At 41.2% G+C, this 21,804-nt stretch overlaps 1 protein-coding gene across 4 annotated transcripts in view; it reads right to left on the reverse strand.

The window, feature by feature from the left end:
* Positions 1-19,749, reverse strand: part of IL1RAP (interleukin 1 receptor accessory protein) — a 152,171-nt gene extending 132,422 nt beyond the window's left edge. For 2 of the 4 annotated variants that reach the window (XM_030932257.1, XM_010385843.2), the window contains exon 1: positions 19,575-19,749. The gene's annotated coding sequence lies outside the window, so the exon portion shown is untranslated. The remainder of the gene's footprint in view (positions 1-19,574) is intronic. The other 2 variants (XM_010385844.2, XM_030932267.1) reach the window with 2 other exon arrangements.
* Between the last annotated feature and the right edge of the window lie 2,055 nt (positions 19,750-21,804).

Consider the following 21,804-nt stretch of genomic DNA (forward strand, 5'->3'; position numbering starts at 1 on the left):
TTCACTCCTGACATCCTGGTCTGCAAGCGGCTTTCCTTTGAAACAGCAAGAAGAAACGACTCTCAAAGACGCTTTCTCATATGCTGCCAACTGCAAAGGGAGTATTTTTCAGGGGATGCTTGTCTGGTCTGACTCGGACTTGTTTCAGGGTGTGTCATCATTCCTCTAAGAGGTTTGGCCTGGGCAAGACTGCATTCATTAGGAATTATTTCAAAAATCCAGAGCTGGCAGCCAGTGGGAGGTTTTTCTACACGGATGTGCACCTCCCACGTGCTCTGGTCACAGACACGACTGGGCTGGTAAGAGGGCCTGACGGAACCGTGCCAGGCCCAGACACAAGTCTTCCATTCTGACACGGAGTGCTGCCAAGCGGGAAGGAACCACATCCTTCCTCATCCTAAGTCCCCTTCTTAAATCGAGTAGTTGTTCGGACAGGGGAAGCACAGGGGGGAGGGAGGAGGAGACATCACTAGTTGGTGTTAATTATAACAAGGGGAAACCTTTATTCCCAATATAAAGTTTCTAAGTGAATTCAAGACAGAATCTCAAGGCCGGAAAGGCCTTTAAATGTCATTTTGATTCAACCTCCTTTTTCCAATATTCAAATCTCCCTGTGACATCCTTGCCAAGTAGATGTCTAGGCCCCCTTTTAATATCTCTAGTGATGGGGAACTCATTACTAATTTAGTTTTCATACGGCCCTAATTGTCATAAATGTCTCTTTATGTTGATCTGGACCCAAATCCCTTGTCACGTCAACCTGCTTATCCTGGTTGAGGTCTTTCGAGCCATGTTGGACCTGTGCTTCCCTCTTTCTCAGACACCTAGGGGCATTCAGTACAGCGGTCCCAGTATTTCAAAGCAGCATTGCCATAACTTCGTGGAACTCACTTTCAACACTAGGAGACCAGGGCTTTTCGAAAGTATTAGTTCCCCTACGCCCCTCTCCAACCCTCAAAGTGAGGAAAACATACTGAGGAAATGAGAATGTCATTAAAACAGAAGGAACTCTCATGGATTTATGAAGGCATCTCCCACGTGCCCGAGCCGAAAAAGGAAATTGAAAACGGAAGCAACAAGAGGCCAGAAACGCAAATGGGCTGGCTCAGTCCAAGCTGAGCTTCTAGGGAACTGTCAGACACATCAGAGTAGTAACTAACCACCTGTTACCAGATGTTCAGCTGTAAGTGTAAGCAAGCTGGATAGGAGCCATGGGATACACGGCACGCCTCAGAGCATGGAGGCAAAGCACATGCTTTCATCGTGAGCTTTAGAGTCATATAGACCTGGGCTCAGGTCCTTCCCCACAGCTGTACAAGCTACTTAACCACATTGAGTCTCAATTTCCTTATTGGTGGACAGGGTCAGTAAAGCAACTCACATGGAATTAGATAAGATTATTATCCCAGCACTTTGGGAGGCCCAGGCGGGCGGATCACAAAGTCAGGAAATCGAGACCATCCTGGCTAACACGGTGAAACCCCGTCTCTACTAAAAATTCAAAAAATTAGCCAGGCGTGGGGGCGGGCGCCTGTAGTCCCAGCTACTCGGGAGGCTGAGGCAGGAGAATGGCGTGAACCCGGGAGGCGGAGCTTGCAGTGAGCCGAGATCCCGCCACTGCACTCCAGCCTGGGCCACATAGCGAGACTCCGTCTCAAGAAAAAAAAAAAAAAAGAAAGAAAGATGATATGAGGTAATTTTGTACAGCACCTGGCACACAGTAAGCACTTCCATTTGTTAGCTGTTATCCTTTCTCCCCTCATTACTAGAAGACTTGGCTTTGACTCTCCCAAACTTTCCCTACGTACTATACCAAATACTAGGAGGCAGAAAACCCACATATCTGGTAGAAAGCAATGAGGCCAAAACTCATGCGTGAGAACCAAGGCAAGAGAAGCAGCATGATACCAGAACGTGCACTATGCCAGAACTAGAAAACCAGCTACAGATAGGTTTGGCTGACTTTATAAACACAGCATATTCCTCTAAGACCTTTCCGCAAAGCCAGAGGTTTAGCCTTTTTGGCCCCAGCAATCTTGTATTCTCTGAGAACGATTACACGTACTCCATTTAATGGCAGCTGCGAAAGCTTGATTTCTATATGCCTCCTCCTGTTCCCCTAAGTCCATGTCTCAGTATCATTAACTACAAAATTCCCCACAGCAAGAAGCTGGGGTAGTCACCCGATTTGATGTGCCCTAGGGATCTCTTTAGGGGGGAAAAATCTGCAAAACCCTGCAAGGGTGCATTGAATAGAGGATATATTATGGTTTCTTAATTCACTTGCTCCTGGCTGTTGAAATCTTAGGTGATTCAGCACTGTCTGTAAGTGTGTGTTTTAAATAAGTCAAGACAAGTGAGTAAGTTCAGCTGTGTCCTGACAAGTAGGAAGCCAAGAGATATGGTTGGTTTTTAAACATTCAGGAGTATGTGCCAGGAAGTGCTGACAGGGAAGACTTACGGAATGACCTAATTCAAAGATGTGTAGATTTCCTGAGGGTGTTAAGGTATCCACTCAGGTATGCTTTTGTAAAGAACCCTTTCCTCTTTACCCTATGTTTGGTGTTCTGTGCTTTGATAAAAGGCAGTAAAAATACTTCAGGAAAGTGAGGGAAAAGAACAGTTGAAATTGGAACACCTGGGTTACAAAAAGCCTGTTCTTTGGGTAGAAAGAGATCTTTAAAGTGAGAATGTCCAAAAACGATGGATGGATTTTTTAAAAGTATTATTATTATTATTAGAGACAGGTCCTTGCTCTGTTACTCAGGCTAGAGTACAGTGGCACAGTCCAGACTTATTGTAACCTCAAACTCCCAGACTCAAGGGACCCTCCCACCTCAGTTCCCCGAAGTGCTAAGATTGCAGGTGTGAGCCACAGCACCCAGCCATGAATGGATTTAGAACATGGACACAGCGTGAACAAAGATATGTCCCAAGATTACCAGGCAGTGGTGCACAGAGTGATATGGGAAGGTGAGCAATAGCATGGTGCCCTTTGAATACACAGAACACCAAAGAGCTCTTGAATCATCAGGGGCTAAGTGGCCACTTGATGGTCATCACCACCTCTGAGCTTCAGTTTTTTCACTTGTAATAATTCAGATAAAACTGACCTTGCAGAGCTGTTATCAAATCAAATGAGATAATGAACATGTAAGTGGTTTGTAAATTGTTGGGCATTTGGATACACATAAGGGAATACTATTGTTACCACTCAGTAAAGCCCCAAAGTCTTAATTTACTACGTAATAAGTATTTGTTTTTATAGGATCTCTCCTCTCAAAATGATACTGACATGATTGCATAAGCCAATTTCATTTAAGCCGATGTTCTAATTGCATATATGCTTCTCCTTGTTCTTCACCTACTAGAAGCAAACTTACCACGGAGTTTTTAAGAAGAGTCATCTAGGCATTCCATAAGAGCATTAGAGTTGACAGTGGAAGCCATAGGTGAAATCACTTTGGCTTGCAATGTACACTAGCATTTTTAATTCCCAGAATGGTCCAGAACATCTTATGATGACTCTGGGTCACCTCCTTAAGTGAGAACAGAAGAAAGTCCTGGGAATGCAAATTTTCCACCTCCATGATTATAATAGAATCCTCATTAGTTGCCCCACTTATTCCCTCTCTAAGCGTTGACACCCAATGCAAGATCTAAAATACAGATCTGATAATGCCCCTCCCTTATGCAAGAATATTCAGTGTGTCTCTGTGTCTTATACGATTAAGTATGAATTTCTTAACAGAGCATTTAATGTCCTCAAGAAACAGTGCCTCCTTGCATTCAATGACGATGTATTCACACATCATCTCCCGGTCAAACTGGGCTCTCTCCAGGGAAGGTTCCTGTTTCCCTCCTTCACCTTATGTTTTCATTATCTTCCCTTTCCTCTAAGACAAAAGTCACTTCTGTTTCTTAACTGTGCCAAAATAGTTAAACTGGAATGATGTTTCCTAGAATTCCTTACTCTCTATGGTTCCAAGTTAGGGCTGCCCATAGAGAACTTTATTTAGAGGGTCTGTCTAGGCCTCTAGGTAGTACTGCAACTCAACATGTTGCTGATCACTGACTCACCTCCTAGATGGGGCAGCAGCCATGCCCACCGCTCTTTCTTTTTCTTTTCTTTTTTTTTTTTTTTTTTGAGTCAGAGTCTCACTCTGTCGCCCAGGCTAGAGTGCAATGGCGCTGCGATCTTCGGCTCATGGCAGCCTCTGCCTCCCGGGTTCAAGCGATTCTCCTGCCTCAGCCTCCCAAGGAGCTGGGACTACAGGCCCCCACCACCACACCCAGCTAATTGCTGTATTTTTAGTAGAGATGCGGTTTCACCATGTTGACCAGGTGGTCTTAATCTCTTGACCTTGTGATCTGCCCACCTCGGCCTCCCAAAGTGCTGGGATTACAGGCGTGAGCCACCACGCCCAGCCATTTTTGTATTTTTAGTAGAGATAGGTTTCACCATGTTGGCCAAGCTGGTCTCTTGACCAGGCTGGTCTCAAACTACTGACCTCATGATCTGCCTGCCTCGGCCCTCCCAAAGTGCCAGGATTACAGGCATGAGCCACTGCACCTGGCTGCCCACTGCTCTTTCAATTCCTGCTAGATCTTCCCTTTAAACTCCTCCAAGCCTGAAGCCAGGCAGATGTGAAATTCCATGGCTAACAGCACCAGTCTCTTCTGCAGAACACCTATATCATCAAACTAGAGACTCAGGGGCTCCAATCCATCCTCTTCCACATCACATCCAGATTTCACTTCTGACTGTCTGCCTACCACAGGCAGAGGCAACAGACTTCAACAGACTTCCTAACCAGTGCCTTCTGAGGATTAACTGTTCTCTGATCTCCCAAATATCCTACCCTAGGCCTTCACTTGCCCAGTTTCTCCCACAATTGTAACTCTCTCTGAGAAATCGCACAATCCATATCATTCACTTACCCCGATCAGACCATAATTGATTTACCGCTTCTCCTCACCAATCTCTCTCCGTCCGACCTGTCCATCACTTCAAGATCCACTTTAAATACAACTTCCTTCCAAAGCCCTTCCTGAGTGACACAACTGTCTTTCCTTTGAAATACCAAAATGTTTTATTACCTTATATATCTTTTCAAAGGACATTATGTATTCTCATACTATTTGAAATACTGTATAAATTGTATTATAAACCCCTGTGTATGTTTTATCTTTCATTTGTGTTTGTATATTTGCTTTTTTAATTCTCTGTATCTCACCTTCTGTATCTGTATCTTGCCTACAGAAGTTTCTCAGAAAATGCTTATTGTCCTAAAGAGTGAATGAATTATCCCTACCAAGACTCCCGTTTTATTAACACAGGCAACTGAAACCCAGTGTCACTATGTGTGGTATCACCTCACTTATATGAAGACTGTTTCTATAGCGGCCATAACTTTTAACTTCCTTACCTTGGAAAAGAGTCTCTCTAGTCCACATTCAAAGCTATGTATTCTTATTATATACCCAGTCCAACAAATTCATTACCCAGCTCCCTAGTCTACAGTAAAGCAGAAACTGTCAATTGCATGGGGAATGGAGAGCCAGATGTGCCGAAAGCAACCAGAACTAGCAGACAATCAGAGTGAGGAAGGCCAGCAAATTTTTGAAAATCAGACTACACAAATTTAACAGTATATCAGTCTGGGACCATTTAGTATACGAGTAAATGATCTCACCTCAATAAATTCCACAGGAATTACAGTCCACTCCAATTAGCTGTCCTGCATAACTAAGATTAAGTAATGCTCCGTATTTTAGAATAATCTCCTTCTGAAATGATTCTTAAAGCAAAAATTTAAGAAGAAAGGTATATATTGAAACTTGCCATTTAAAAAAATCCTGCAGCAGTTCCCATTCTCAGAGAGAGAAAGATGAAAAGGGAGACGCATTTATTTTCTCATGCATTCATTCAGCGAATACATAGTGAGTGTCAATTCTGAATCAGGCACCATTCTCGTGTGTGTGTGTGTGTGTGTGTGTGTGTGTGTGTATGTGTGTGTAGACCTTTCCTTACAATAATTTATCAAATAGTGTCAGGAACATCGACACATCTGAACTTTACTTGGAAAATGTAGAAGGAGAAAAGTTACACCTTTTAAACATCCCACAACAAGAACAAAAGCAAAAAAAAAAAAAAAGTAAATAAGCACCATATTGGGTCCCTACAAAGAAGCAAACAAATGTAGTCCACAAAATAGAACTCAGCTCCTTGTCACCAGCTTCTTCCAGGTCAAAGTAAACTGTCAACTGGAATGAAGCTTCCTGCCTTCCACGCGCAACCTTTGCCTCATTTCTCTGCCAAACGTGTCTTCACTGCAGGGGAGATCCCTGGAGACTCCAAAGGTGTTGCAACCCTGCACAATTTGCTTTCAAAGAAAAATGTGGCAAAACACAAGACATATTTGATTTTATCACCACAGCCTCGCAAAACACACACAGAGGCAAGCATGTCAAGCATGTGACTTTTTATTTTTATTTTTTAGTTGTAAATTTGGTTTACGACTAAAATTTAAAATTTGTATATGACTGCAGTAAAGATTGAATGAGATAGTGAAACTAAAACACTCAGCACAGCTCCTGGCACAGAAGAGGCGCAGGATCAATATTAGGTCCTAAACCTCCAGCAAGTTCTGTAAATTAACCTCATTAAGTGTTATCTGGGGCAAAACTTTGTCTTCTACTGTTTTTCCCTTGTCATCCAAAATGCTCTGGGATCATCACTGGAATACAAAGTAACTTTCCAGCAAGGTAGATCCAGGCTGGGGAGATAGATAGGCAAGGTTGGAAGTGCTGCCTGTAGCTATGTCAGATGTATGAAGGAAAAAGGGTGGTCACACAGCACCTTTTGCTCTCATGTTGTTCTCCAGAACTGGCCTTCCTGCCTATAAGAGGGCCTTTCAGAATCCACACTGCATACCCTGCTGAGGGCAGGGTGCCAGAATGAGCCCTGGAACAAAATTAACATCACTGATTATATGATTGAATCTTTGGCTTTGATTTTTAAAAGAAAGTTAATAAAACAAGCACAACTAAAAAACTGCCTGGTACCTAATTATAATCATGTTTAGGGAGGTTATTTTAGTCCAAAAAATAATAAAAACGGTTCAGATAGACTTAGCTCTAATTATGTCCCAGGCACTGTGGTAAGTGCTTTACATGCATACTTCATGTAATCCTCACAACAGCCCTATGTTTGTGACAACAACATAGATGAAGAAACAGGTTTAGAGATGTTAGTAATTTTACCTCATCACAGAGGTAGTGAGTACCTTCTGCCTGGCTAGGTTGTCACAGTCTAAAACCCACGTTTTTATCACTATCTGCTAATGAAATGATACTTGAAAGAATAGGTCCTGGATTAATTCACTGATTCAATACACTTATTGAACTATTCCTTCATATAAGGTACCACAAAGTGAGTGGGACAAATAGAGGTGAATGAATTTGTAGGTTTACTGTTTACAATCAAAGAGCAGAAGAGTATAATGATTAAGCTTGCTCAATTTCCAATATTGACTCTACAACTGATCAACTCTATGAATCCAGGTCTCAGTTTTGTCTTGTGTAAAATGGTGATTATAACTTCACCTGCCGCATACAGTTATTCCGAGACTTCAAAAAGAAATTATTTATAGAAAATTTGAAATACAGCTTGGCATATGTTATCAAGCTATTTTAAACTCATATTATGAAGAAGCATGTATGAGATTATATGTGCATGTGCCCAGTAAACACATCACGGAAGAGATGACCTGTAAGCTACTTCTTGAAGAGTTAAACTTGTAGAGTCAGAAAGAAGAAATTGATCTTGTATGGAATTAAATTTGCCTTTCACAGGCTTACTCTTCACTACAACAGATTTCAGAAACTGGTAGCTGAAGTTTCATAAGGAAATAGCTCTAGGTTCAATGTTTTTGGAAATTGATTACATAAAACACCTACACAAGAACTGTAAAATTTCCAGCTGAATTGAATTGAGCAATAGTGCATACATTTCCATCCATTACTTAATGCATTTGGAAATAAGAATGGTGTCATTTGAGAAAAAGCAAAGCCACATATACGTATATAGGTTTTCCCTATTTTAGCTGGGTTTTTGTTTTCCCCCTTGAAACGTTTCTAACGGGAACGAGAGGCTACGAATGAAACACCAATGAAACCAAATTGTCTTTCTCATCTGTTCATAACAGCCTACAGGATGAAATCAGAGAGTTGGTCTTCTCATCTTATAAATAAGGTCTTCCATTTTCCCTCACTCTCTTTTCAAGGCTCTAAATATCTTTGACCTGGTCACCATCCTGCTTCTGTCTTTTCAGTGACTTCCTGCTACACTTTGTGTAAAATCCTGACTCCTCACCTTAGCCTGCAAGACCAGTCTGACCTAGCCCCCGCCTATCTTAGAACCTTATTTCCAGCTCTTTACTGCCTCTTACTTGGCCCACCACCTCGGTGATGACCTCAGGCCTATCCTGGGTCCTTCTCAGGCTTTTGTCTTAATTCAAATGTCAGTTTCTCGGAGATCGCTTCTCTGACTACTCTACTCAAAAACTGTCCCTCTTCTACGTCCCTCCAATGTCGGCTGCTGTTGTAATCTTAGCCTTTCATTTCTTGTCCTGAAATCACTTGTATTTCTTGTTTGTCTGTTGTCTCTTTATTCATATGTACATATTTTCGTCTTTCTCCCTATCGCTGTAGCAACCTAACAAGTAAACACTTCAACACCTCTGTTTCCTCAGGTAGCTTTGAAAAACTCTAAAAATACAGATAAATATATACTTATACTCATTTTTACATACACATATATACATGTACATATGCATAAATATGTACATAGACATAAATTATTACTTCGATATTTAAATATATACTCAACACTTCAAATATACATACTTATACACGTACATATACATATGTATATGTATGTGTGTCTGTATATATGTGTGTGTATCTGAGCATACATTTATGTCAAATTTTATTTCAATATTACATGTATAATTTACTATCTTATCCAGTTCTATCTCTTTCTAGTTCTTGAGGACAAACAATGACACTAACATCTATCCATACACTTCTTTATTTATCATTGCCTCCTTATTGGCCATTTGCTATTTGCTAGAAACTATTCTAGGCACTTGGGATACAGCAATGAGCAAATCAAGTGTCCCTGTCCTTGTGGACTTTATAATCTATTGGAGGTGAAATAAAAAATAAGAAATGAGGAAAGGATTGCCTATGCAATAAATAATGCTGGCATAACTGTCTAGCCATATGAAGAAGATTGAAATCGAACCCCTTCCTTACACCATATATAAAAATTAACTCAAGATGGATTAAAGATTTAAAACCCTGGAAGACAACCTAGGCAATGCCATTCTGGACAGAGGAATGGGCAAAGATTTTTCATAATAAAGACACCAAAAGCAATTGCAACAAAAGCAAATACTGACAAATGAGATCTAATTAAAGAGCTTGTGCACAACAAAAGAAATGATCAACAGAGCAAACAGAAAACCTACAGAATGGGAGAAAAATTTTGCAAACTATGCATCTGACAAAAGTCTAATATCCAGCATCTAGAAGGAACTTAAAACAAATTTACAAGAAAAAACAACAGCCCATTTAAAAAAAAAAAATGGGCAAAGGACATAAGGGGATGCTTCTCAAAAGACATACATGAAACCAGCAAGCATACGAATAAAAGCCCAACATCACTAATCATTAGAGAAATGCAAATCAAAACTACAATGAGATACCATCACACATCAATCAGAACGGCTATTACTAAAAAGCAAAAAATAACAGATGCTGGCCAGGTTGCAGAGAAAAAGCATCACTATTGGTGGGAGTGCAAATTAGTTCAACCATTGTGGAAGACAATGTGACAATTCCTCAAAGAACTAAAAAGAGAAATACCACTCAACCCAGCAATCTCATTACTGGGTACACACCCAAAGGAATATAAATTACTCTATTATAAAGACACATGCATGTGTATGTTCACTGAGCACTATTCACAATAGCAAAGACATGGAATCAACCTAAATGCCCGTCAGTGGTAGACTGGATAAAGAAAATATGGTACATATACACCATGGAATACTATGCAGCCATAAAAAGGAATGAGATTCTGTCCTTTACAGAAACCTGGAGAGAGCCGGAGACCATTATCCTTAGCAAACTAACACTGGAACAGAAAACCTAATCCTGCATGTTCTCACTTAGAATTGGGCACTAAATGAGAACACACGAACACATAAAGGAAAACAACACACACTGGGGCCCATTGGAGGGTGGCAGGTGGGAGGAGGGAGAGAAACAGGAAAAATTACTAATAGGTACTGGGCTTAATACCTGGGCGATGAAATAATCTGTACAACAAATCCTCATGGTACACGGTTACCTATGTAACAAACCTGCACATGTACCCCTGAACTTAAAATAAAAGTTAAATTTTAAAAATAGACAAAATAATAAAATAGTATGTGTAAGCTTATAAGGTAACAAATGCCACAGAATAAAGGAAAAACAAAAGTATGGTAAGAGAGATCGGGATTTCAGAGAGCAAGCAGCCCCATTCTTGCTTCCCCTACCCCAAACCATGCAAATTCAAGCAATCCAAGTAGCCTTCCCTGAGAAGATAGTGAACAAAGACTTTAAGCAAATGAAAGAGTTATCCATGTAGCTATCTAGGACATTCAGTCAGAGAAGAAATAAAATATAAGTTAAATAAAGTCATGAAAGGTATTTCAAAGACTGGCTTTTACAGTAAAACTGTATTTTAGGCACTTCATATCTTATATATATTAAATTACTTCTCCCCACAACTCAATGAATAACATAGAAACGTTAAATAACTTCATTAGGTTTACACAGAGGGAGCAGAATTTGAACCCAAATTCAAACCCCCACAATATCCTGCCTCTCAGTATTGAAAATTTTCATCCAGTGATTCTTAGATTTCAGTACAGAAATCCTAGATATCCGCTGATTTCAGAAGCTATCCACATGATTGTGATGTAAAGGATTCATGCACTGCAATTTATCACTGGTCTAATTTCTCCTACACATGAAAGATTCTGAGATATTTTAAGATAAATATTACATTCATTTCCTATCCTTTGCCATCCCAATTGTTTGCCAAATTGTGGCACATTCTCTTAGACCAGCTGGGGCATCTACTTGATATACTCCCCCTCTCCATCTGAGATTCATCAAATGAGAGAGGCTTTGGGTAAACAGCAGTGCTGAATGAAGAGGAAGGAACGAATATTTACTGAGTGCCTTCTAGGTGCCAGCTATTAAGAGCTAGGGACTTAATATATTTTATCTTACTTGAACCTTACTAATAAATAGAGATAGAGAGAGAGAGAGAGAATAGGAAGGAAGGAAGAGAAAAGAAGGAAGAGGAATGAAGGGAGGAAGGGAGGGAGGGAGGGAGGGAGGAAGGAAGGAAGGGAGGGAGGGAGGGAGGGAGGGAGGGAGATGTTTATTACCATTTTACAGTGAGAAAACTAAGTCTGGACAGGCTAAGCATGCAGTATCTAGAATTCAAACCCAGCCCTGATTCTGAAGCCAGCCTACTTCTTACTATCTACTCTCTCCATTCAATCTGCTGCCCCCACCACTGTCTCACTCTGTAATTGGGAAACTGAAGTATAATCTTCCAGAAAAGTGCTATTTAGTGTGTATTACCATTCTCAACTCTCCATCATTTCTATAAACAGAAAGAACTCACATTTTAATGAGAGTCAAGCTTCTTCTGTGGGCACTAAAAGCTCAAAAGAAGACAGCAGAAAATGTGTACTCATAATGCTAGAATCCAAATTAAAGCGAAACATTTTATCCTTTATTTTGTTGTAGAAAACTATGGAGATTAATGGTGATACAAAACTTGCTTTTTTTTTTTTTAAAGAAAGGTTCTATTTTCATTTCCCAAATATTAAATGCACATGTGCCTAACCGAATCATCTACTTTTTCTTCCCATCCCCAAACCTGGGTCCTGAAGGGGATGGGGCAGATGGAGAATGGTCTGTAGGTCAGGGTAATGTGGTAGAATCATATCCTTAAGGACATAAAGGGGTCTTTATGGAACTGACTCTCAGTGCAGTACTCAGTTGTAATTCTCACTGAGGCCAATGAGATACCTCCTAAGACATTGTTCTACAGTCAGAGATTTATAAAACACTCTACCTTAGACATAATATTTTCCAAATTCCTCATTTTCAGGGTGAAAGCAAGGAGTCTGGAGAAGGAAAAGCAACTAACCAGGACCACGGTTGATTGAGGAAAAAAAAAACATAATCCTGGAGTTAGAAAACTAGGATCCAAGTCCCTGTTCTGCTATTTATTAGCTGCTTGGCCATAGTAAATATGTAGCCCCTTTGAGACCCAGGATGTAAAACGTTAGCAACACCGGCCCTGATTACCTCAGAATTATTGTAAAAAGCAAAATGTTATATGTGTATACATTTGTATATACAATAACAAGCATGTTGAAGACTTAAAGTTCTATATAAACAAAAAATGTGTTATTTAAACCTGGACCTTTTTCTAACTTAGTATCCATCTGGGCATGCAATGGAACCATTCTCATTGCTGTTGTTAATTGTAATAAAGGTTAAAATCCCTATGCACAAGGCTCTTAACAAATGTCATGGCATATGATTGACACTTACCAAAAGCCTGACAAGATGGGTTTTAATATCCCCATTTTTACAGATCATAAAAATAAGGCAAAGAGAGACCGAATAATTCGGCCAAAGTCAAACCCAGGCAGGTAAGTCTGACGTCAATGTCCACTATATTAAACAAACACAATTTTAAGTTGCCAGGGCATCTAACCATACTGGCGTTAATAAACTGCTATCAACGAAAGGAACATTTCCAGACATAACGCTTATAAAATGACTGCTTCTCATTTCTGTTGCCATTAGCATTGATTGGCAGAGGAGGAAGCCAGTGTAATCATGAGGACTTTTATGCCAGAAAGGTAGAAATCACAAGCATCTGCTGGATATAAACTAGACATAAAAGGTTACCTGTTCTTATGTTCAACTGATGCCAATTATATCAAATAATAGTTGAACTGATGTAAATTCTTCAATACTTTTAGAAATCTTGAGATCAAAGCTCGTTGCAGCTACCCACTTCAATGGAAACTTCCTACTTTCTCTCTGGCAATTTATGTATGACACTTGACACTGGTCTTGCTGTAAGTATATGCAAAAATGCACTTCAGCATCATCCTTCACTGTGTTTTCTGCAAAACGCCCTTTATGATTAGGACAGAAATGGGTCTTCCCATCACTGAGCCATTAATGTCTAACCTTCTTGGAGCCTGCGACTCCTTATCATTGTCTGATTTTGTGACCACAAAATTAAATGAAATTAAAACTACTTTACTAGTCTGTAGAGGCAAACTTTGACATAACTAATATTATTGATAAAGCATGAGAAATCCAGAAAGTCAATTTTGGACCTACTGACATAATATGAACCCATCATCATATCATTCAATTTTGCACTTTTTACATATGAGTTACTGTGCTAGGCACAGGGCAGAATAAACCATATTCTCAGCTGATATTTTAAGGTAAATATCACATCCATTTCCTATCCTTTACCATCCCAATTGTTTGCCAAACTGTGGCACATTCTCTTCGACCAGCTGGGAGATCTACTCAACATACTCCCCCTCTCCATCTGAGATTCATTAAATGAGTAATGATTTGGGTAAACAGCAGTGCTGAATGATGAGGAAGGAATGAATATTTACCAAGTCCCTTCTAGGTGCCAGCTAGTAAGAGCTAGGGGCTTAAAATGCTTTATCTTTCTTTAATTTCACTAATAAATAGAGCTAGATAGAAAGATGACTGACACACAGATTAGACAGATAGAGACATTTGTAAGTGTCTCGGCTGATGGCATGGCTTATTCTGCCCGGTGCCCAATGGAGATGAACAAAAACAAAGGCACAAATTACAAACTCCTGGACCACAGTAAAAAAAAAAAAAAAAAAAAAAATCACAATAGAGATAGAAGATGTTATATGCATTTAAAGGGGTTTTGTGAGCTGGAGAAAATCAAGAAAGGATTGGAGCAGTATGTTTGGAAAGGAAAGAGTAAAAGAAGAGGAGAAGACAGAAGCTGAGGTAGTGTGGTGTGAGAATACGGGGGGGGCATTCACAAATCTGGTTATATGAGTTTCCAGATTTCATGGTGTGGTATCTAGTAAATATGCTGTAGTGGACCAAAAGGATTTGCACTCAGGCACACACAGGTTCCAATCTTTACTAATTGGGAAAACTTGGGCAAGTCTGGAAGCCTCTCTGAGCCTCAGTTCTTTCATTTGTAAAAGGCAAATAATTATATATATCTGAAAGTTATTTTTGTGTTTAAATGAAATGACAAAAATACATGTGCTGATGAAATGCTGACTTCTCTTGACCATCTTTGTTTGCTCAGAAAAATACATCTCCAGGGAATAAAACAATAAGAGCATTTTCTTTTTACTCCCCTTTCTCCATTTTAGCTTTAACTTTTGCAAATAGATGTGATTACAGAATCTCAAAGTTGAAAGGAATCTTAAAGATACACAATGCATTATAGCAAAAGAAATTTAGAGATCATCGAGTTGAGCTCTCCCACATTTTAGGTCCAAAGGTAAAGATATTTCTCTGTCACAGGCAAGGTAGTACCAGGATGAGGATGTAGGATGATGGCTGGATAGGTCATTCGTTTTAGTCTAAGTCCTCAGTTCTAGTCCAGAGGTGGGACAATCGGAAGTTTTTCCTAACTCTAGAATAATATGCATAGATGAGTCTCAGCATCATGTCTAGCTTTGTGCTGTTACATAGGCTGATATGGTTTGGGTCTGTGTCCCCACCCAAATCTCATCTTGTAGCTCCCTTAAGTCCCACATGGTGTGGGAGGGACCCAGTGGGAGATGATTGAATCATGTGAGGTAGGATTGAATCCTGTGCTATTCTCGTGCTAGTGAATGGTTCTCACAAGATCGGATAGTTTTAAAAACGAGAGTTCCTCTGCACAAGTTCTCTTTTTTGGCCTGCTACCATCCATGTAAGATGTGACTTGCTCCTCCTTGCCTTCTGCCATGATTGTCAGGCCTCCCCAGCCATGTGGAACTATAAGTCCAGTAAACCTCTTTCTTTTACAAATTGCCCAGTCTTGGGTATGTCTTTATCAGCAGCATGAACACAGACTAATACATAGGCCATGCTACGTAACTCTATGAGCCTCAGTTTCCTAAAAAAAAAAAATACACAGGATTATTGTGAGGATTGAATGAGATGATATATTTAATACACTCAGCACAAATAATCATAGAGACAAGTAAAGAGTGGCTGTTAAATTTTGATGATCATAATTTAACAGACTAATACATTGAAGGAGTTGTTGGCAGAAGACAGAATCAGTGTTTATTAAATGTTTTCTATGAATAAGATGCTGAAATAAATAGGGAGTTAAGCTTCTAAGCAGGCATCAGTGTCCCTATTTCCTAGCTGCGGAGCCAAAAGATCATCATAGAATAACTTGCCTCAGATTTCAGCCAGACTCTCAAAATCCACACTACCACAGCTGCTAGAGAGAGTCAGAATAAAGTCAGACCAAAGGGATGTCTCCTAACAACCCTATCAGTGTAAACCATCCATTCTAGTTTAAAAAAAAAAAAAAAGCAGCAAATGAATGGCTAACCTGAATTTATCCACCAAAATATCACTTACCAAATGTTCTGTAACCTTCCTGTTCTTTGGTATTTCTTCTTTTTTCTTTTCTTCTTCTTCTTCTTTTTTTTTTTTTTTTTTTTTTCTACACAGAACAATTTCCAAAAGGGGCAAAGAGCACAGTAGGTGGCTCTCTTTAATATTTCATGGGTAAGGCAACAGTGACTCACCAGATCCTACATCTGTGTCACCAGCAAAAGCCTGATGAAGTTGATCAACAAATGAAGCTGTGTATAGGCTGGAGATAATCTTTGTTTTTTTCTACGTCCTCTGATTTCCTCAAGCCACATTCTGCTTTCCTAACTGTGCCAGGTAAGATGATGTTAACTGCTTACCTATGGGAGCAAACATATGCTCCAAAATGCCAAAAGCAAAGAGCAAAAAGTTTCTTCTACAACTGTGTTTGCAAGCCTGTGTGCTTGCTACAAAGAAGAGGGATCTAACAGCCTACAAGAAGTCTCAGTAGATGAATAGCCCCACTGCTTGGGCCAGAAACAGATCCCTTCATCTTCCTACATGAGCCTGCAGCCATCACTTTCCACAAGGAGGACTGAAACTCCAGACAAGTCATCAGCACCACCAGGAAGCAGTGGTCTCTTTCTGCAAATGTCACCTTTGCACACTGTTCTGTTTACTCTACTTAGTATCCACAAAATTGTCAAAAAAAAGTCGAATAATTCTATGGACACTCATGATATTCATTGTTCAATCTTCTTTCCAGCCTTTGAACTAGCATGAGGATGGCAGAGGGAAGAAACCACTCACAACAGGAAGAAAAGAGCGACATAATTCTGTACTTTGTCTTCTTAGTTAGTACCCTTTCTCTTAGGAATCAAAGGTGTATTACATCAAACACAGGAGAGTAGGAAGGTTGTCTTAGAGACCATTGCTTTAAATACCCTTTTATGATAGTCGGCCCCACTAAACTCTACAGAACTGTGCTTAAGGATTGTTCTCTTAGCAAGGAAATACCCACTTTTCAACAAAAATGATATCCTGAAATAACAAGACAAATAAGGTCAACTTTATAACTGAAGTAAATTGTTAATATCTCATTGGCGAGGAAACAGAGTGTGATGGGAAATGCCCTTTACTAGAAATGAAAAGGTGTGAACTGTATTCCCAGAGTTAAAACATACTAACACATGACCTCTAGCAACTTTTCATTTCTCTGCGTCTCATTCCAGATATGTTCTCAATAAATTGAGACTAGCTAAGAAGAGATATCATTTAATGAGCACCTATTCACTACATGTACTTGACACTATTCTATTGCATTTATTCTTTATACAGATTTTTAAGCTAAGCATTTTCTTTCCATTTTAGAACTGGATAAAACAGAAACTTTAAATGATTAAATAAACTGCTCAATATCACCCAACTACCCAGGCATGAGGGCTGGAATTTGAAATCAAGTAGGTCTGACCACAAAACCTGGGCTCCTTCCTCTATTAATATTCTTTCCATGTCCTCCCAGGGCTATTGAGAGTAACAAGGAGTATCACATACGCAGAATGCACTTTGGAAATTTTAAAGTTCTACATATATATATGGTTTTGGTAACAAGTAATAATCTACATAAAGATATGGGTATAACTGACCAACCTTTCTTTGAAGAATCAGAACCAAGGGGATTAGCTTTTAATTTCCCTTCCATCCTCATGATCTGACCTTATTTTGAACATTTTCCTTTTCCCCTACAAGGCCCCTGTCTCTCAGGCACACATTCAGACGTATCCCAGCCAGCTCACCCCAATGCATGTACACGGAACAAGCTGATGGAAGCAGGTGATCCCATCCTTTACTAATGCTTGGTGCGGGAAGTACCTAAGTGGGCACCACTGGGCTCTTATCTTCCATCAAGATGTATCACACCCTGTTCTCAAGCACTTATCAATACTGCATACAAATGCTATGGACTGTGAAGGAGGCAGCCAACTACAAATGCTGGACACTCAATTTAAGGAGTCATGGCAAAACCAGTAGATAGTAGTAAATCATTGCATGAAGTCCATCAGAATAAAATCAATTGTCACGAGTAGGGTAAGGGTGTAGGAGGGAATCTATTCAATTTTAAAATACCAATAATACAGGAAGACTAGTGTGGGCATGTGAATGTCTGTGTGTTCCTGTTTAAGTAAGGCAAGTTTGTGTCCAGAAGGCTCCGCATTTAGCAGCATCTCTGTACAATCCAAAAGAAATATATGAGAATTCGGTTGTTTTCTGATACTAGATGAAAAATGTAAGGTTGTTCGGCTGACCTAAGAGAGCAAGGATAGAAGGCTTAGAACAATCTGTAACATAGCTGCAACTTCCAACTTTCTCTTCTCGTCTTTCCGCCTCTCATCCATTTCAAGACCCTCTCTGTCAATAAAGGATGTCTCCGATCAGGGCTTAAGTTTGACCTAAAAACTAGTAGGAAATTCACATCACCGAGAAACATCAATTTTACATTTCGAGCTCAGCACCCATGACCCACATCACACATGGACAACATTCAGAAAATTCTTATCATAAAAGAGCTGCTCAAATTCAAAAGAAGGAAGTCACCACATTTACAGATTTTTTTTTAAACTCCTCTCTAAGGTAGTATGAAATCACCTTTCTGAAAACCCACTGTCTGCAAGGTTACTATGTAACAATATTTAAAATAGTTGCCATCAGTTTTGAACCAACCAGATGCCAGGCCAGGCACTGTGCTAAACATGCTACTTGAATCATCCCATTTCATCCTCCCAACTACCCAAAGGGTTCATTGTGACCATTATAAATCTCCATTTTGCGGCTGAAAGAAAGGAAGAAAAAAAGAAAAGAAAACCCCCATATCAGAAAGGTGGGATAACTTGCCCAAGTTCACACAGCTAATACATGGCAGAGCTGGAGTCAAAACCCAAGTCCTCTTTCTCATCCAGTAGCTAAACCAGGGATCTGTACAGCACAGCAGCAAAATGCTTCGCGTGGCGCCCTGGTTCACAATTTCACAACCAGAAGGTGGAAGGAAGACAGGCTGAGGGCTAGCTCTTAAGGGAAACAGTAGAAGTTTGCTTTTATGTTTGCGATTTTCTGTTTAACCCAGCTTCCTTGCTCCTTCCCAATATTTAGAAGAGGGAAGGGACTCTACGGTTCCATGAAGTCAGCTCTTCCCAAGTGAGGAGCACCCTCTACTCTACAGGGCCACTAGCTCCGCTTCCTCCGGGGCTGGGAAGAAACAGTACCATGGGAGGTCACTGGCGCCCGGGCCTCCCTCCTCTCTCCCAGTGCTCCTCCAGAAGCTGGTAGGACGCCCTGGGCAGGGGCATCTTTCTGAGAAAGCAGGTCAAGGGAAGAGGGAGTGAGGCTGCAAGCAGCATTTTCCCAGGCTGTCACAGCTCTGGACTGAGAGCGACGTGATACCGAGCGAGGATGCTGGGACACACCGCTTCCTTCTATCCTCAGAGCTTCCAGCAGCGGTCTGGAGAAACCAAGGCGGAGATGGGGGCAGGGGGTTGTAGCGGGGAGGGGGCGGTGAGGAGAAAAACAAGGGTAGATCCCTCAAAAGGCTGAGGATGGGGACGGCAACGAGCAGACGTCCCACAACTGCGTTACTTAAATCCCTGCAAAGCAAAGATGGGTCTCTGAACGTCTGGGTTCGAATCCGGGCTACAGTCCTGACTAGCAATATGACCTATCCCAGCCGCTGCCTCGTTCTGTGCCTCAGTTTCCTCCTCTGTAAAGTAGGAGGGTTTAACGACACGATCTCTAAGAATTCATCTGCCCTGAGATTCTACGGCTCGGTGACTTCTGAGCCCTCACGGCGGCGCGAGACTCACCTTCCTTGGGAAGCTGAGCGGGCGCAGCAAAAGCAGCCGGGTTGGGTGCAGTGTCGCCGGGCACTGCTTCTTTCCGCGCCTCTGGCCAAAGCGGACCCGGGAGACCTGGATTCCGGCAGTCTTCCCCAGTGAGCCTCTTACTTTCCGCCGCACTTTCTTTTCCCCCTTTGGGGCTCCTCCCCCGGAGCGGCGCGATTGGCCACGGCCTCACGGCTCAGGCTCCACCCGCCGCCTTGGCTCGCGATCCACCCGAGCTCTGGGCTTGCAGGAGCTGCGGCCGCGGGGCGGCGCCCTGGACTGTCCCGCCCGCCGCGAGGAGGAGCTGCGCCGCGTCCGCCTGCGGACGGATGCAAGGCTGCGCTGGGCCCCTTCGGCTCCCTGCCACCGCCTGTGCGGGCTTGAGCGCGCCGGGAAAGGAGAGGGTTAGTCCTGCAGCGCAGCTTGGCACGCTGCCAGGCGCCGTGGGAAGCTACGCCCCTCACTACACACCGAGGCGCACACATGTGCTCCTTGCAAGATCGTGCTCTGGCAGTTGAGATCGGTGCCACCCTGCCCTTTCTTCCTGGCTCGACGTATTTAGCAATCATGCTGCAAGGCCTTGAATCGATTCAGACTACGCGATTTTCGCAACCACCCTGTGCCGCCGGCACAGAGCGCGACAGGACGTAGGTGCGATCTCTGCAGTCCTGAGCTCTTGCTGTCTTGAACTGACATTCATATGAGCAAGCAGCAGGACATGACAGCAAAACTAAATCTATATTGTCCACTCGTAGTATACCCATTGCCTAGCACAGTGCCTGGCACAAGCAAAGTAGGCACTCAGTGCATGTATAGTGAATGAGTAAAAGAACTAATAGGTTACAAGGAAGGAAATAATCTCAAAATAAATATTTGCCTTCATTCATTTCCATTTCCCCAAGTTTTTGCAAGAGCATTCCTTCAGCTGCCCTCTGCCACTCTAGATGGTAGTCTGTAATATATCCCGAGAAGCATTATAAAGGCTTTCATTAAGTCATCTCTCTTGTTCAGGCACCTTCTGCTGTGTTCCTACTGCTAGTCCATCATGATTTTTCCCGACTGGCAAGGCCCTTCATGACCTGTCCCCATTTCTGAAACTCCCTAACCAAAGCCACCTACCACACTGACGAGTCGTCGCACATACCTTGCTCAACACCTCTCCTTTTCTCCCCCTCCTATAGCTACCTAACTGAATCTTACTAATTTATTTTCAAGAATCAAGATTCAGAGAAAGCATTTAAGGAAAAGGAGACAAAAGATGCGAAATAAGAACAGGGCGCAGGTGAGTGGGAAGGAAATGAAACCATCAGATGCCCGTACCGCTAAAGATGCACAGCAATGCAAAACGCAGAGGCTGCCCCTGCCCTGGCGGAGCTTCAGTTCCCAACGTGAAATATCAGTGTAATTGGAGCCATAGAAATGTTTATGATACTTTGCTTCTTGATATCACTTGTGAAAATTAATTGCTCAAAATTTGTATTTATCTCTGGGTACCTGAGACCCAGCACCTGCTCACAACATTGTTACTGAACCAAAGAGAAAAACAATCCAAAAGAATTTCAAATGTTAAACTGTATGAAGCAGCAATAAAACTTTTTCTTATTTATTATTCGTTCCTTAAACATATTCTGGGCACAGACTTTATATATATATATATAACACTTAAGCATATACACAGTGCTTATAAAATAAAAAGGCACAATCATAAGGACTTTGTGTATATTAACTCATGTAACCATCAATACAACCTAGAGGGTGCTATTATCATCTCCAGTTTACAAAGGAGATAAAGGGAATTTAAATAACTTGACCAAGGCTACAGGCCTACAAGTGGAGAATGCAAAATGAGACTAGAGACACTCAACGTACATGCTCTCAGCCGCTACACAGTCTCATATACTACCTAGAAGCCAAACAGATGCTAGTAATTCAAAATTGAACCAGATGTAGTCCTGGACATTGAAGTGCTACTCATAGCTTAAGGAAGATAACATTAAGACGAATAATCATATAGACAAATATTCATAGTATATTGTCGTTTGAGCACAATATAAATCGTTGGAAATGAAAATGATTAGTTAATGCTGTCTACTCACAGAAGAAAATATTTGTGTCATAACTATCATGTTATGGAAATATGTCTACAAAGAACAAGGCTTACAAAATAACAAGGTTGAGTAAAAGTTGTGGAGAGATGAACACCAATTGAAAG

Source organism: Rhinopithecus roxellana, chromosome 1, assembly GCF_007565055.1.
Source record: "Rhinopithecus roxellana isolate Shanxi Qingling chromosome 1, ASM756505v1, whole genome shotgun sequence".
NCBI lineage: Eukaryota > Metazoa > Chordata > Mammalia > Primates > Cercopithecidae > Rhinopithecus > Rhinopithecus roxellana.